This window comes from Garra rufa, chromosome 11, assembly GCF_049309525.1.
Source record: "Garra rufa chromosome 11, GarRuf1.0, whole genome shotgun sequence".
Classification (NCBI taxonomy): domain Eukaryota; kingdom Metazoa; phylum Chordata; class Actinopteri; order Cypriniformes; family Cyprinidae; genus Garra; species Garra rufa.
The window spans coordinates 42,189,649-42,202,572 of NC_133371.1; the positions used below are offsets into that span (position 1 = coordinate 42,189,649).

Below are 12,924 nucleotides of genomic sequence, written 5' to 3' on the forward strand. Positions count from 1 at the left end.
ACAGGCACACAGAGCAAATCCCTGCCTATCTGAGGTCAGAGCGGTCGGCGTGCCAACAGCACCCAAACCACGCAGAGGTCAACACGGACGCGCCAGCCAACGCAGGTAGATGTCTGCACGCGAGGGAGGGAAAAGTCTACAGTAAATTTGGTTTGTTTCTGGTGAAACGGTCCACCAAGACAAATAATAAAGCTTTAATTAAACCATTGATTCCTGCATCCAGCCGTGGAGGGTTTGGACTTTGCCCAGGCGTTTGCTTCATAATTTCAGAGGAGCGTGCCCAATGTCAGAGCGCAATGGCTCCTGCCAACCAAACTCCCACTTCAAAACTCGCTCCAGTACGGGTCAAGCAGAGAGCATGGGTAATTACAGATAACAGACCTAGCAAGACCTCTCGGGCAGAACTGGTTCTTGTTTGGACAGCAGAGTCACACTAACAGAATCTCGATGGTCAGATGTACTCTAAACAGAACTATGCAAGCATGTGAAAAATGCACAGACAGCTATGCCAACATATGAACATAAGTCTCGTCAAATGGAAACATTCTGCCACAGTCTGGCACTTGTGCAGATTAATTTGTCTGACCAGAATGATGAATTCTCAAATGGGAATCAAACTGGATAAAGGTGAAATTGCTTTGTAAATGCATTTATACCACCTTTAAGAAGAATCAAACAGTCTGAATCACACTTCCTAATAAACACTACAGACAAAAAAGGCTAATAACTTGGTGAAATCATCAATTCTAAACACACATGCAACTTTAACGGCTTTTAATTAAACCAAGTATTTTACATATTCTGCCTAATGCCTTTTTGGAAACAGTAGGGTGGATCAGAATTAAAGGCGGATTAAAAGCTAAGTTAAAAAGCGTGTATGTGTAAAACGGTGCAGACTTCATACTGATGAGTCAAAAATTTTAAATCAGATGTGCCAAATATATTACTACGTCAGAGTGAGTCTGCTGGCCCGTCCCATGTCAGACATTGCCAGTATTAGAGTCATGAATTTAATCACACTGCTTTATAAAGCATTTGTATGTCTTATAATGCTGAACACAGTAATAATAGTGCACACTTATTTCAAACGTGAGCATAAAACATGTTTAGGCAGTTTGTTAGCGCCTGAACTAAAAAAAAGGTCAAACTACAAAGACGTGGCAATTACATCCTGCTTTATAATAGTTCAGGCTGTGCGCCAATGCAGCGTATCGTTATAATATTCATGGAGGGTTTACAAAAGATGTTAATTATAACGACTAGGGTGGCGCCTTGTACTTAAAGATGTTTAAATAGGAATTTTGAGATGTTTCCAACATGCTCTGGTGCCTACAGGCTGACACATAGGCTATATGTTGTACTATGTTTTACAACACAGCATTTTTGTTTATAGTGCAGACTATAAATTATGCATGCAGCACAAACATGTGTTTCCAGCTGGTATAAACCGCAGCTGGCGCAGTGCGTGCCAAAGTCTGGAGCTAGAATGTGTGTGTGTTTGTGTGTGAAGCTGCCCAGTGGGCGACACATCATGATGAGCCGTATTTAAACACGCTCGCCGCTTTCTGCTAGTTAACTGAGTTCACTGGAAAAGAGCAGAGCAATCTCTGATCCCTGAATGATTTAAAGAGCTGAAGTGGATGACACCATGACAGGAGGTAATTGACAGCAATATATAATTGTATTAAGCTTTGTTTCGTAAAACCAATAAGTGCTGTTCCTCATTCTACTCTCATATATCAGGTTTGTGGAAAGGTACGAGATAATAAATGCTGCTGGTAAGTTCACAACATGCAGTAAAATACAATGTACTAATGGCAATGTCATTTTGGTGCATAATGCAGTAATAAAACGTACTTGGTTTCAAAAATTGTTTATGCATTTGTAAATGTAATCTTATGTAAGTATAACACTACATAATGAATATATACATAATACATAATACTTAACAGATCAGTGATTCCCTTTAGAACAATGTACCATGGTAATCACAGACCAAAGTGACTACAGTAGTCTTATTTTTGGCACTTACAATAGCTTTAAGAATATTTATCATTATTTAGTTCACCTCTTTGTGACATTAGTGGTTAAAACGTTATTTTAGAAATCAATAAATGAAAAAATCAATAGAATTTTGTCAAAAATAATGCTACATGTACATTCAAATATGCATATATGTCATTAATAAAATAGATGAATCAACACTGAATCATCAGTTTATCATTATAGTGTAATTATATAACGTTTGTTAACGTTATTGATAAAAATCACTAATTTCAAGACCTCTTGAAATAGTATTTAATGCGTCTATAAAGAAGATATCATAATCAAAAGTAATAACTTTAATAATTATTGTTTGAATATCGAACTTATCTTTATGAAAACTTCATCAAAAGCCATTAATATTCAGACCTCGAAAATATATAACAGTTTTACAGCCCTTGAAGTGAATGAAAGCTTCAGACAGAGTGCGGCAAGAATAAACTGAAACACCAACGAACTCAAAACATTTCTTTTGTTTCCAGTGAGGAACGTTCTTATCGCAAACTCTAATATATTGAAGTACAGTACATCCACATTCATCTGAGTACGCAGTATACACTACAGGACACACAATAAGTTAACGTTACTGAAAATTTACCGGCAGAAATGCCGCATCCGCATTGCAACTGTCACCATTTGTAACAAAAACTCTTTTAACATAGTGAATAAAGTTAGTTTTTTTCCTTACCTGTTTTACTGTGAAATCATAAGTGTCCTATAATCATCATACGCCAGATATGTGATGTATAATTACACAAAGAGAGGGAGAGAGAAGCAGAACCGCAGAGATGAGCAGAACGATCCAACATTTGAACCGACTCACAGAGAACAGAGAGAAACACGTCACAGCGCGTGTAATATGAGCTTCCCCTCCCACTCACGCGTGCATGCGCGCGCGCTCTCTCTCTCTGACTCTCTCTATTTGTTCCAGCGAAGCCTTACCGCATTGCCAAAACAGTGTCAAGTGATATTACAGCCTACAAAAGAAAAAGAGAAACTGAATTCATCTGAATATCTAACCGTATTAGCTGCATACAGTGGACATGAAAAATCTTTGAATACAATTTAAACACTTAAAAGGCGTTTAAAAGAGGAGTTCACTTCAAAAACAAAATGTTACAGATAATTTACTCACCCCTTTCTCTTCTAGTAGACTTCTATGGTGCCTCAGAGTTTGAACTTCCAAAAGGCAGTTTAAATGCAGCTTCAAAGGGCTATAAACAATCCCAGCCGAGGAAGAAAGGTCTTATTTAGTGAAATAATCGGTTATTTTGTACAATTTATATACTTTTTAACCTCAAATGCTCGTCATGTCTAGCTCTGCGTCAACTCTGTGTATTCTGGTTCAAGACAGTTAGGGTAGGTCGAAAAACTTCCATCTTATTTTCTCCTCAAACTTTAAAATCGTCAGTCATTGCTGCAGAAGTATACTGACCGAAATGTGGTGTTTACAAAGTGAAGAGAAAATCAAAAGGGCCCTATACAACCCCAGCCGAGAAAGAAAGGTCTTATCTAGTGAAACGATTGGTTATTTTCTAAAGAATAAAAACATTGACAGTTTATATACTTTTTAACCTCAAATGCTTCTCTTGTTTGGCTTTGCGTGAACTCTGTATATTCGGTTTATGACAGTTAGGGTATGACGAAAAACTCCTCCCTCTCATTTTCTTCTCTAACTTCAAAATCGTCCTACATTGCTGTTTTACCTTATTTTGTGAAGGGCGTTTGATTTTCTCTTTGCATGTTTACTCTGCAGCGATGACTGACGATTTTGAAATTTGAGGAGAAAATAAGATGGAAGTTTTTCGACATACCCTAACTGTCTTGAACCAGAATACACAGAGTTGACGCAGAGCTAGACATGACGAGCATTTGAGGTTAAAAAGTAAATAAATTGTACAAAATAACCGATTGTTTCACTAAATAAGACCTTTCTTCGTCGGATGGGATTGTTTAGAGCCCTTTGAAGCTGCATTTAAACTGCATTTTGGAAGTTCAAACTCGGGGCAACATATACCAGTATATGGGGAGAAATCCTGAAATGTTTTCAGATCAGAGCTCATTAGCATTTAAAGAAACATGCAACAGAATAGCTCACTCTAAAAATGGCTGATTTTGACACGGTAAAAAGAGTGTTACACTACCATTGAGTAATTTTAACCAAAGTATGTTATAGACTTCTCATTAAGACCCTAAAGATTCAAATCAACTTGGGGAAAATGGGCATCCGATGACCCCTTTAAAGAAATAGATCATCAAAACCTTTCATCAAAGCTGTCCTAAAACCAAAACAACACCCACTCTTGTTTTAGAACAACTTTGATTAACTTTTTTGATCCATTTCAAATGTTGACTACTGTAGATGAGTTTGTTTCTTCATCAGATTTAAAGAAATTGAGCATTCCATCACTTGCTCACCAATAGATCCTCTGCAGTGAATGGGTGCCGTCAGAATTGGAGTCCAAACAGCTGATAAAAACATCACAAGCAATCCACACCACTCCAGTCCATCAATTAATGTCCTTTTAATCAGCTGCTTGAACCTAATTCACTGCAGTGTTCTGATGAACAGCTAAATAAATTCATTTACAATTTTTATTGAACTACAGTATATAAGACACTTGAGTTGATAATGAAATGACATTCGTTTAGCATGTTCCCCAAGTAAAATAAAACAGAAACAGAGGAAACTCTCTCTTTTTTCTCTGACATGTGGGACAAATATAAAGCAAACATTTCACCTTCTGTTTCAATTAAACAGTTGCTCTGTTCTTTCGGTTTTGCATATTACTGTCTCTCCAGTTCTGCACAGAATGCACTCATGCAGCATAAACACTTGCCAGGGCAGTTTAACACAATCTCACACTATTGTCATTCCAGGTGCATTTCAACAGTAAAGCCTAGCAAAAAAACAAAACAAAAAACAAGCAAGTTAATCACTGGATTCTGAATTAATCATTTCACTCTGAATGAATCTCAATAAAGCAGATGGTTGAAATCATGCGCACCCAAACTGTACTTACAGATGAGAGTAGCCTGCACTAAATTAAAGATCTAAACATTAAAGTCTGGAACGAGACTATAAAGTACAAGCAAATTCACCTGCCTTTAAAATGTAATTGCACAGTTGATTAAATGAACACATGATTTGTAATAGCTTTCAGATTCAAACATCTCAACCAACTGAACAGCCGCAGATGAAAGTATATTCTAACTTTCTAAACACTTTCGATTTTTGAAAAGCACCAGTTTTGTTTAGCATACTGTAATAACACTAAAAATATAACTGTAGTAAATCATAACAGATTTTTTTTTTTTTTTTGGTGCATGATTTCATTCTTATCCAGTCCAGATGGCCCTAATTGTGTTCCTCCTCCTTACTGGTACAGGATGCACATGTTTATTCAACGTTTTTTGTTTTTGGCTTAATTGGTGTTAAGTCTTTAATTAAATGAGCGCTCCTGCATCATTCTTTGGCTTCTTATATACCAACTGCACTGAATCACACATCAGAATAAAATAAAAGCAGATCTCTCACACAAACCATGAACTGCGGGGTCAGGCGATGAACATTCATTGCGTGACATTATAAAGCTTTCTTTGTGCCCTTGCACAAGTAGTTCGCTGTGAGATGACGTGAATTGGTCTTGTGTATTTCATTCAGTTTGAATTAACTTTGGACAGTCATTCAGAACCATGTGCTGCTGACACACCAGCCACACAAGCACTGCATGTTTTTTTTTTTTTTTTTGTTAAGGCAAAAACGCTGTTTTTTCATGCACCTAGTTTGAGATTTTGGGCTTTTTGTGTTTTTTTCAGACTAGTGGAAAGAAAACACCCAAAAGACACTGTTAAGTGTTTCTTTTATAGCACTTTATCTGTTTGTGTCAATAGATTTCAATTACAATGCATATTTTTAAAGTCCATTGTTTCTAAATGAGTTCTTTTCTTCTACACTGAGCCACAAATCTCAACTACAGTTGCACTTACACACACCAAACTTTACTTTTTTTAATCCTGTGTATATCCTGAAGGTTTTTACTGAGGGATTTGTTCATATATGATTTGCTTGATTTAATTCAACATTTTATTCTTCCAAAATTGGTAAAAAATATAGATTTTTTCGGAATTATGGCGTGACGAAATGAGACTCTAATGCCAAAAGAAAAAAAAAAAAGTTTGAAACTGACTTCATCCAGTGTTTAAATTTTTGTATTAGAAATGTATGCATATTATTTAAACCTAACATTTTTGAAAACTTGTAATTCAAAAAATGTTTGCAATGATCAATGTAATCAATCAACTGGGTAAGTGGGTGATAACTATTAGTTCATTTTTTTTACCCTATTCACCAGTGTCTCGTCTTAAATTAATACTTTCATTTATCAAATGAAATACTGTTTGTTTTCAACTTTTCAACAATTCTTAAGCAGCATTAGAATGACTTCTGAAGGATCATGTAACACTGAAGACTGAATTAATGATGCTGAAAATTCAGCTTTGTATCTCAGGAATAAATTCTATTTAAAAAAAATATTCAAATAGAAACTAGTTATTTTAAATTCCAATAATATTTAAAGTTGTATTTACGGTTTCAAGTTTATTACTTTTTGTTTAGCGTAACACATTTTTTAAAAACATAAGCGTCCTTCCCCTCCTTAACCCTTGTGCGACCTTATGGACAATTTTGTCCATTTCAGTTTTGTTTTTTGTTATAAGTGTGTCTGTGTTAATGCATAAATCTTGGCTCGGGTGTGTATTTTTATTGAAATTTTAATATTTCACCCTCATTTCCTTCAAAAAATTAATTTTACCCTCCGTACAAAAACTACTCACACTCAGGATCTAAAGGACAAATAAGTCCACATAGAAACCCATTAAAACTGCAATTTTTTAACCCAGGACCATTTGACTATAAAATGATGCAATATTTGCTAATAGGCATTCATTCTATCGGCAAGGCTTCAAATTTTTAATTTTTACCATTTTTTACTAGATTGTGCCATTTCTTTCAAATTTGGCATATAAAAGAAATACTCGCTTTTTAGTGTTTTCTGCTTATGCAAATTATATGCATAATGCAGCTATAATTGTGTGGGTATGTTGGTAAGGATGTCTGAGTGTGGTTTGCATGTGTTTACTGAAAATTTTATGGATGTAATTAGTTTGAAAGAAATGATATTGTACTGGCAATCAAAAATCCCACTCCATGTATATGAGTCCCACCCTTGGCAGGGTCATAGGGCCATTTCAAAAGAATAAGGTCAAAGAAGGTTAATGAGCTTTGAGGATTTTTCTTTTTCACCCAAACACACATCTTAATCCTTGATTGCACTTTTTTTATTTGTTATTGTTTTTGCACAGAGATAAAAGGTGAGCTTGAATTTGATGTAGAAGTTCAGACGCCCCTAAACACATTGTTTTTGTTTTGACCACAAGAAAACGCTGATTGTGTAGTCGGGTAGATTTTGTACAAAGTTTGAGTGTTTGCACAGCCAAACAGGTGTTTGCAAAGCAAAACCCTATACATATTTGGTGTTTGACGTCTTGGTCATTTCATTGCTTGCAAGATGAAGAGACGTTACTCAGCAGAGGAAGCTCTGGAGCTAGTGTTGCCCGCTGACAGTAAGCATTATGTGAAGAAACCAGCTTTTAAACCATTGCAATTCTGAAAATGAATGAATGTTTGGTATGAATAGAAGAGATGCTGATAAAAAACAACAGTGAAAGTAGAAAAAAATATTAATATATAACATTTCTATGACAGATTTTTGACATGGACATTTTTGTCCATTATGGGCCTAAGTGTTAGTTTTTTAAAAAAAATCTGACACTACATAAAAAAATATAAATGCCTCAAAATTAATGTTGTTGTTCTTCATTGACACACCCAAGAAGCTAATTAGCAAAGAAAAAAAATTCTGCTTATCATTTAGTATATGGAAATTAACTACTATTTTTCAGTTTTTCATAAAAAAAACACCTGTGGCATTATGTAAACAAACCAGCATTTAAAGGGTTAAAATTCTGAAAATTAATGAATGTTTGGTATCTATGGATAGAACAGATGCTGGTTAAAAAATCAACATCAGTCAAAGTGGAAAAAATATATTAATAAATGATATTTTTATGGCAGTTTTTGGACATGGACATTTTTGTCCATTTTGCACCCATGTCTAACTTTTTTTTTTGAACGCACAAGGGTTAAAAGTCCTTGGGCTTGTTGTGACCAAATCCTGCAGGTTAAATTGACAACTGTTTTTATAAAAAGTTATTTTAATCTGAAACTACATGATGATTCACATGAAATCACGTTTTACACCTATTAACCGCACGCCGGAGGAAACGATTAATAAAAACAATGAACAACAACTATTAAGTGTGAATCATCAGCTTTTGATAAATCGCAAATGGATTTTTGCACTTAAAACAAACAATATCGTGGTGTAAAATGATCTTATAGCATGTCATATTTAGCTGTGTCCTACATTTTGTAAGCAAGCCACATTTTATAAAATGATTATGATACCCAGAAGTTACATTTTTTACATTATTATTTAAAATCGCATTTTTCAAAACCCTATTCAGACACATCTCTTCACATTTCTTCATCTCACTTCATTGCTTTAAAAATGGACCTTTTTAAAAGAGTCTGAAGTCTGTGCCAGCAATATTTGAAAACAAATTCCCAAACTTCCTGGCATCGGCAGTGACTCATTTGTCTGCGATGAGTCTGACGGGTTAGATCATGTGTGAACATGTTAGTAAATGAATTGACGAAGCCTCTGGATTCTGGCATCAGTGAATGTTTAATTACAAAGAAACCCACAGTGACAAAAGAGGACAACGCTGTGAAATAAGCATGACGACTGTTACAGGGCCCGCAGACGCGGAGCGGCTTCTCTTCTCATCTTTTAAAATACTGTAATAGTTTTAATTTAAAGGAGACGGCACATGCCTAACGAAGAAAAAAAATAGACAAAATACTTATAAAAATATGCCATTAGATTCATATGAACAATCGTGGACTGTGAGAGCTCTATGTACAGAGAAAGGCAATATATACCGATATTTACAATAAACATTGATGTCTTTCACTAGAAAGGGCTGCACTTACAACAGTAAGACTCGACTTAGGACTATCATCACTGATCGATTTAGATATTTGATTAAAAAGCAAAAAATGCAGACTTAATGAAAACAGGATCCTGTTCGTATCTATCTGCGAGTTCTTGGCACTAGTGTTCACAACTCGACACTTCTCAAATATTTCTGCGAATTTCCACACCTGATTCGCTCTGGGAAAAGTCTGACTTCACATCCTTCAGGTGAGCGAGAATCTGGGTGTGTTTGTGACTGACGCGGTTCTTTCCAGACAAAGTGAGGCAGCTGAAATTGCTCATTTAACAGGAAGTGGCAGGCAGAGCGCTGGAGCAGTTAATTATCTCTCATAAGCGGCCACATGCAGCTGTAGGGCTGTAACCCGTCTGACTTCATTCTACGTGTCGGAAATCTACACAGATACACTCACAAACAAGCACAGAGTTTATATCTCCATTTCAAACTCAAATGCATGTCAAATCGCAGATGCAGTCTTCAGCAAACATCAGTTAGGAAAAAACAATTCCCTTTCCTGAATTATCATGGTGATGAAAATGACCACTCAAATGATACAGCTGTTCATCGGTGAATTTCACCAATCCTGTCAAATTATATTTCACCCCAAAATTAAAAGAAATTTGCATAATTTAATTTTATTAGATTTTTTTTGTTTAACATTTAGTTTTTAAATTTTTTCATGAGAATTAAATCACATTTTCCCCAAATTCCAATTACCATAATGCAAATATATATATATATATAGAGAGAAGCTCATATCCACATAGGTGATTTGCAACTTTTTCTCACAATTCTTTTTTTTTTCTCTGAATCGCTTGACATTGACTTACAAATGCAAGTTATAAAGTCAGAAAGAATTTTAAGAAAGAATTGTGAGCTAACTTTTTACTTTAACTCACAATTGCAAGTTTGGAAACTCACAATTCTATGTAATACCTAAAAAAAAAATTGTAAGATCAGTTGAAATTGTCCTTTAATTTTTACTTATGTATTTTACATTTTTTTTCTTTAAAATTAGTTTTTACATTGTTTTCACATTTCCCCCAAATTCCAATTACCATAATGCAATATATATATATATATATATATATATATATATATATATATATATATATATATATATATATATATAACAATGTAAAAACTAATTTTAAACAAAATTTTTTTTATAAAATTTCAAATTACATATATATATATATTTAAGCCTGTATCCACAAGATAAAAAAAAAAGTTTTTCTCACAATTCAGGTGTTTTTTTCTTAGACATAGACTTACAATTGCGAGTTATAATGTCAGAAAGAATTGCAAGAATAATTTGAGGGCCTTTTTTTCTCAGAAATGGCCTTTAACTCACAATTGCAAGTTTAGAACTCACAATTCTATATACTTTAAAGATAAAAAATAAAAAGGTAATTTGCAACTTTTTCTCACAATTCTGACTTTTTTTCTCAGACAAACTTGCAATTGCGAGTCAGAAAGAAATTGACTTAAACTCACAATTGCAAGTTTAGAACTCACACTTCTATAATACTTCATAAAATTGTGAGGTCAGTTGAAATTCCTTTTTTTCATGTATTTTTAAATTCTATTTAATTTTGTATAAAACTTGTTTTTTCATTATTTTCATGACAATTAATCACCTTTCCCCCAAATTCCAATTACCATAATGCAATTATAATTATATATATATATATATATATATACTGTATATGAATCTTTTGACATAGACTTACAATTGCAAGTAAGTCAGAATCGCAATTGTAATAAAGAGTTGAGCTAATGATTTTCCTCAGAAATGGAATATAACTCACAATTTTATATAATACTTCAAAAGAATTGTGAGATCAGTCGAAATTGTCTTTTATTTTTTGTGTTTTTCAAATTCTGTTGCAGAAACAAGCTTTCATACCATAGTATTTGTTGCATTAAATTTAATCCAAAATTGGAAGAGTAAAAGGCATTACAGTAATGCGAAAGATTGTTTTTGCATTACAATTTTTAGAAATTAATGTGAAATTACTATGAAAAACCTGCAAAAGGTCCTCAAATGTGCTTTATTTTCTTCATGCAAAAGTATTTTCTTTTAATTTTGGGGTGAAACATGACCTGGATGCTTCTCTCGTGAGATTCACCTGAATAAAGTTTCTAAAAATCTTACGAACGCGACCTCACTGACCCAACTTTGAGTTGAGCGTCGAAATCTTTCAGTAGAGAAAAACGCCAGACTACCTTATTTATAAATTAAGTGCTATAAAAAAAGACGCAACTAAAAAATGAAAAAAACATAAATACTGTACAAAAGGATTTTTGTCACAATACCTATATATGGAATGTCATTGCTGTTCTTTTACATAACATAGTGAAGTCTTACTTTTTTATACATAAAAATGATTCGATAACCAAAATAATAAAGTGATAATGTGTAATAACTCTGACTGTGAGTTGGTTGGTTATTGAAGTAGTAAAGTGTGTGTGTGTGTGTGTGTGTGTGTGTGTGTGTGTGTGTGTATGTGTGTCATATTGTAGGTACTCTAGCCTTATATTGCACATTGGTTACGTAAGTTTTAACTCTCATCTCACGCCGAACAACACAAACGAGAGCTTTATCAAAAACATCTTCATTCTCCAATGAAATCACAGTCTGTCAAGACCAGAGGTTGACCATTAAAGTGTGCGGACTGTCTTCTAACAAAGTGAAGAATGAAAAACTCGTCGTGCCACTTCATACGTCCTTCCACATTACCCACAATCCTCCCTGCTTCGCGTAATGCATTCAAACCCTCTCTCTATCCAACAATTTCTGTTTCGTTTCTTTGTTACTTCACCTTTTCCTGCTTTCTTCTTTTTTGAGGATAATTTTATCCGCTTTCAACACAATATTCAAAAGCAGCCACAGGAAACACCACATGGCAAGCGAGATCGATATTTTACACCAAGAAACAAACAAAATGACCGATAACACAACTTAACGAAAACAAACACCCTATCGTTTGACGTCTTACACGCTCGTGCACAACGCATCAGAGAACAGGAAGGGGGCGGGGTTTCGTTGGGGAAGTGCGTGAGCTGGTCCAGCGGCTTGTGTGTCGAAGGGGGCGGGGCTTCTGTTACACACGCCACAGCAGTAAGTGATTGGTGCTGTCGTCCCGCCCCACCGTCTCACTGCTATTGGTCAGTCTGAAGTCTTCATAACCGTCTCCGCCGCTGATGACCAGCAGGTTGGATTTGACGGGCAGGAGGGTGGAGGCGCGCCGTCGGGCGGAGTCTTTTCTCTGCAGGCCTCCGCTGCTGCTCTCAGAGCTGTTCTGTGCTGAGTTCACTGTAATAGAAATTCAGAATAGATTAACATTTTCATCAGCTGATGCCACATGTGACCCTGGACCACAAAACCAGTCATAAGTGTCAATTTTTTAAAATTGAGATTAATACATCATCTTAAATCTGAATAAGCAACCTTTCCAATGATGTATGGTTTGTTAGGATGGGACAACATGTATACAACTATTTGAAAATCTGGAATCTGTGGGTGCAAAAATAAATATCAAGGAAAATCGCCCTAAAGTTGTCCAAATGAAGTTCTTAGCAATGCATATTACTAATCAAAAATTCCGTTTTGACATATTTATGGTAGGAAAGTTACAAACTGGAACATGATCTTTACTTTATATGCTAATGATTTTTGGCATAAAAGAAAAATCAATCATTTTGACTTACACAATGTACTGTATATGTAAATATACCCATGCTATTTAAAGGAGTAGT

General features: G+C 34.8%; 1 protein-coding gene across 1 annotated transcript in view; it reads right to left on the minus strand.

Moving 5' to 3' along the window:
* The window catches only part of relt (RELT TNF receptor), a 44,751-nt gene extending 41,889 nt beyond the window's left edge, over nt 1-2,862 (minus strand). Inside the window, exon 1 of the mRNA XM_073850936.1 lies at nt 2,732-2,862. The gene's annotated coding sequence lies outside the window, so the exon portion shown is untranslated. The remainder of the gene's footprint in view (nt 1-2,731) is intronic.
* Between the last annotated feature and the right edge of the window lie 10,062 nt (nt 2,863-12,924).